Here is a 6,085-nt window from a genome sequence, read left to right as displayed (position 1 = left end):
CACTAAAATATCATCCTTGTATTTCAAGTTTATTAGCTTCTTAATAAGGAATGCTTTGTCCAAGGAACTTTAACACTAAAAAAACTTACTTAATTTTTTCCATAAGTTATAAGCAAGAGTCTTACGTGATACATGATGATAAATAGATTGATTCTATCTATTATTAAATCACACCAATAGTCTTCTTCTTTATCTGCTTATTTAACACCCTGATCCTCAATAGGATCACACAAGTCTTTGGAAAATAATAAATCTTCCTCCATATGAATACTTTGTAGAATTTAGTCATGGTTCCAACATGATCATTATATCATCTTCATAGCATAAACCAAAGCTCCTTGATACTAATTGTTGGAAAGATAACAAATATAACACATAGCAAGAAGTAAAACCCATATAAAGTCTTTCCTATATAACTAATATGCAAAAATAATGAAACACCTAAAATAAAGGAGAGAGAAATTAGTAAACAACAAAACTCTGTCATATTGAAAAATCTCAATATGAAAAAAAAACCATGGGACTTAGTCTACTCCATAGGCACTCACAATTTCTGTCTATTTGTCTCCCACTTTGTTTCTGTCCTAAACACTATAGGAAAAGGATTGCATAATTTTAAATTGCATATGAACTAAAAGTCCATTAAGAAAAATACTTATTTTTTTCTTGATTAAATTAGTGTGGGCCTAATAAATTGGTGACCTACTATATACTTGACATAAAAATTGAAAATATCCAATGTAAAAAATATTTTTATGTTATAACGTTTTCTTACAAGTGCACACGTTATGTAATTAAAATAAAATATTAATATAAAGTAAATTAAAAGTTTCATATAAAATATAACTTAATCAACTTATTTTTGAACTAGTCTATTCTCATAAATGGTTAAATTTTTTTTAACCTTCATTGTGATCAAATCTTAATACAATTAATACAATTACAATGAGACATACTTATTTCGCAAGACAAATCAGACTCTCTGATATCATTATTAATTTTTTGGTTTAATATATCCTTTGGTCTCTACTTTTAGGGGTTTGGTTCAAAGTGATCATACCTTTTAAAAAAGCTCAGTAAGATCCCATATTTCGTTAAAAAATGTTCAATCAGGTCCTTTTTGCTCACACCGTTAAAAATATAACGGTGTAAATGCCACCGTGGCCACACCTGAGTGAGCTGTGCAATTTGATGAATACGTGACACGTTTGAAGAGGTTGCACTGTGTAAATATTTAAAAAAAATTAAAATGACATAAGTTAGGTGCAAATCCCAACAACATTCATCACGTCGTCGCCACTACTATTGGACCGAGATCGGTGGGAAACTGCACCGACGTATCTCGGTGGGTACTGGAGGGAATCCGGCGAGACCTTGGGGCACGGGGGAGCCACTAGCTGGGTATCCTCAATGACGGCGGTAGCAGGGCAGGAAGAACGAGCGGCCTCCGGTGGCTTGTGTGCGAAATAAGAAGGAACCCATTTCCTATATTCCAGAACAACTCGAGAGAGTGCGCAAGAGAGAAACCACCACTTTTTGTCCTCCACCTTGAGCGTAGTGAGTAATAGAGAGAAGATTGTGAGTATCAAGGAGTTGTGCAGGGACCCTTGTTGCAGTCACAGGATTTTCTAGGAACCAAGGGGCCTTTAAAGAATTCACTGGAAAACCCAAGTAAGGGGAGTTAACTTTTTGATGTATTGATTGAGCATGATGCATTTCGTTTGAAACTTGTTAATCTTGAGAAACGGTGTGGATAGATAGTATACCCAATTGGAAGGTTGTGGGTTCTAAGGAAAAAAAATGGTTTGGGATGTTATTCCCAGAATATGAATGCACGGGTTACAGTGCATGTGGTTTTGTAGTAAGGGATAAGTGCGTATCGTGAATCTTTGGAGGGTAGTCGTGGGTTGGCTAGGTTAAGAATGTAAATAAGAGTAGGAAGTGTTAACTGTTGTATGAGTGAAATATGACAATAGAGTGCCTTGGTGATGGTTTCTATTCTCAATAGAGATACCAACATGGGTTTATGGGTATAATAAATTATTATTTTGTAATATCATGGAATGTTTGATAGGTATTAAATGTATGAAAGTGGTATAAATGTTGAGTAATGTTCTGTGATAACAGTTGAAAAACTGTTATTTTCATGCTTAAAATTGATACTAAAAGCAACCTTTAGACTTAGAAACTAGCTTGAAATCAATGCTTTTATCTATATTTTCAGAAATAAGAGAGCTGGACAGGTTTATGCTTGATTTGAGTGTTTTTGTGCAGGTTTTGAGGTGAATTTAGTGAAAAGAGTGAAGAAGGAGAGAAGTGACATTAGAAAAGACAAGAAAGAGTGCAAAAAGAGAAGACGAAGGCACCGCTCAGCGGTATTTACCGCTGAGCGGCACTCAAGAAGTCACGTTGGAACCGCTGAGGGGCAAAGTGGCCGCTGAGGGGAAGAAAGAAGACGCGCAACCACCGCTGAGCGGTATTTACCGCTGAGCGGCACTTTAATGGGCTTGGGCTTTTGTAATGTTTTGTAACTCTAAATTAGTATATAAGGGCTTGCACGTCCTAGGGTTTGGTATCTTTGGCAGAAACGAGGCAAACACTCTCTCTCTCACCCCTTTGAAGGAGGATCTTGGATGCTCAGCTACCTCTTCCACTTTATTGGGTTTATTCTTTCATTCTTTCATTGTTATTCATCTAGGTTCACCATGAATATGGTGAACTAAACCTTGTATGTTTGTTGGGGAATCAATGTAATCTCTTGAAGCTCTCATATATGGAATCTGTTGTTTACATCTTTGAATTAAGACATATGCTTTCTTTCATCATTAGTTAGGGTTTTTCCTCTTTGCTCAATGCTTGCATTGTTTAACTCATTCTAATGCATGATTATTGGTTTTGTCGATACGGGCACGTACGGGAAAGTCTAGATCCGGGGAATTTCTCCCAATATTATACTGACAATATTCTATTGGTTGCCTTTAAGCTCCTGCACTCATGAACTAATCATTAGGAATGCTAGGAATTGTATGAACTATTTGATTAGGGAGAAGCCATCTAGAATGGTACATTAGAGAGTGGCATTAACAATGATGATTTGAATGTTGAATTCCTAAAATGTATGAGAGTGGATGAGATGAACTTGACCCCCAACAACATATTCATTCATATATTCCCTTGAGAGTGTTTATCTTTTGTCTTTGTCATTGATCAATTCATGCATACATGTTTACTTTTCGTCTTGCATAATTAAATCCAAATATTTCGTTTGTAAGTCCTAGCTAATCAACAAATCACATAACTAAACTAGGCCGAGAGTCCTTTGGGAAGAACGATACTTGGTCTTACCAAGTTTATTACTTGAACGATTCGGTCATACTTGCCGATTGTGAAACAAGTTTGTGACATCATATTTTGGTGCTTACAAATTTGTCCATCAAGTTTTTGGCGCCGTTGCCGGGGATTCGTGGTTTAACTGGTTAATTTGTGTGATTATTGATTATCTTTGACTTTACTGTTAAATTTCTGTTTTTATTTTCTGTTTTTATTTTATTTGTTTTTCGGTTTTTATTTTATTAGGTTAGGATTAGATTTTATTAGATTTTATTTTATAGGTTAGATTTTATCTTTTAGATTAGGTTAGATTTTATTTTATTTTATTCTATCTTATTTTATCTTTTAGGTTAGGTTAGATTAGATTTTATTTTTTAGGTTAGACTTTATTTTATTTTTTTAGATTAGGTTTTATTTGATTCTATCTTTTAAATCTTTCTATCTTCTGAATTTATATCTTCTTCTATATCTTTTTGTGCTAACAAATCTTTTCTAGGGTTTTGTTTTCTTGTGTATGCAGGAAGCAATTCGAACTAGGAGCAAGAAAACAACAGAACCACTACTTGAAGGTCTAGACGAGAGTAGAAGGAGGAGAAGAATCAGAACATCCAGAGAACTTTTCCCTTCTCCAGAAACTCTCCTCCAAACATCACCACAAGGTTCTGTTCACAGCACAAGAAGTATGGAGAATAACAATGCTAGAAGAACTCTTGCAGATTACACCAATATTGCTGGACCTCAACACTTCAACAGCATAGCTAGACCTAGAGTCAATGCAGCCAACATGGAGGTCAAGCCAGCATTAATTCAACTGGTGAAGAGTAATCAATTTAATGGGTTGTCTAACGAAAGCCCATATGAGCACCTGACTACTTTCAACGAGATCTGCAACACGGTCAAGATCAATGGGGTGCCGGACGAAGCTATCAAACTTAGTTTGTTTCCTTTCTCATTGGGGGGCAATGCTAAGCTTTGGTTAAACTCTTTTCCAGAAGAAAGTTTCACTGAGTGGGAAGTAGTGGTCACAAAATTTCTAAACAAGTACTTTCCACAATCCAAGGTGACCAAAGGCAAGCAAGAGATATCTTCTTTCAAGCAGGGCATGGAGGAATCACTTGGACATGCATGGGACAGGTATAAAAGCTTGTTACGCAAAACTCCCACGCATGGTTTTGAAGATCAAGAAGTAGTCCTAACTTTCCTTGGAGGGCTTGGTTCACAAACCAAGATGATGCTGGATGCCTCAGCTGGAGGCAATATCAAATGGAAGACTCCAGAGGAAGCAACTGAAATTATTGAAAATATGGCTACTAGTGATAACGAGCTGCACAGTGAGAGAGGAGCCCCTATGCAACAAAGAGGGGTTCTACAATTACAAACACATGATGCCTTGCTAGCTCAGAACAAAATTCTAACTCAACAGCTGGAGACTTTGACTAAAACTTTGGCTCAATTACCCAAAGAGTTGAAATCTGCTGCACAGGTACAAACCCAGTTGTGCGAACTATGTGGAGGTGACCATGTCAATGGTCAATGTGCGTTGCCAGTGGAAGCCGTGGAGGATGTTAATTTCATGGCTAATCAATTTCCATACCGTCAAGGGAATTACAATCAAGGGTGGAAACCACATCCAAGCATTGACCAAGGACAAACTGGGCAAGCGAATCAATATAACAAGCAGCAGCAGCAACCAACTTTGTGGCAACAGTTCTCTATGCTTAATGAAAGGCAAACAAGGTTGGAAGACACTCTTAATCAATTTATACAGAAAACAGAATCTTCTCAAAAGAGCACTGAAGCTGCTATAAAGAATTGGGAGATTCAAATGGGTCAGATTATCAAGCGATTGGAAGAAAGACCAGACAGAAATTTTGGGGCTAATACTGAGGTTAACCCCAGAGAAGAGTGCAAAGTGGTGAAGAGTGTCAATAAAGAAATAATTGAGTTAGAAGATGACGAAGAAGAAGAAAGAAAAGAAGTAGAAAGAAAGGACACCTTTCCTTTTCCAATCCATCAAGGGAATCAACTAGACTTCACAGAATTATTCAAAATGGTGGATAATGATGCACCTTGGGAACAGATTTTACAACAGATTACAGTTTACACTAAATCTAATGAAGAAATCTCTACAAAGAAAAGACGTAGAGATGATGAGGCAAAGGAGTGTATAACTGTTAAGCAAGAGTCATTCCCTCCTAAAGCACCAGATCCAGGTAGTTTTTCTATCCCTTGCACTATAGGGAAGAAACAGGTGAAGAAAGCTCTCCTTGATTTAGGTTCAAGTGTTAACTTGATACCTTATTCTTTACTGGAGCAAATTGGCAATGTTAAAGTGAAACCTGTAAAGGTTAATCTTGTAATGGCCGACGGATCTTCAAAGGAGCCATGTGGGATTGCTGAGGATATTATAGTTTGTGTTGGCAAACTTCAGTTTTTAGCAGACTTTGTGGTGATGAAAATGGAGACCGAGAAGATACCTATCATACTTGGAAGACCGTTTATGAAAACGGCCAGGGCCATCATTGATGTACATGAAGGTATAGTGGTGCTCCAAGACAGAGAGGAGAGAGTGGTGGTGGATGTCTTTAAAGACGAAACACAAGCAAAGGAGGAAGAGGCTAGTTATAAAGCTGCATTTCGAGATGCACCCATGACTAGAAGTCAAGATGAAAATCTTGAGGTTTCAGGTAACCATTGTTTGTTGTTTCAGGTACCCAAGGATGAAGAAGAAGCTGGAAAAGGAGAAAAGATTCCT

This window comes from Vigna angularis, chromosome 2 (assembly GCF_016808095.1).
Source record: "Vigna angularis cultivar LongXiaoDou No.4 chromosome 2, ASM1680809v1, whole genome shotgun sequence".
NCBI lineage: Eukaryota > Viridiplantae > Streptophyta > Magnoliopsida > Fabales > Fabaceae > Vigna > Vigna angularis.
This window is presented reverse-complemented; position numbering follows the sequence as displayed.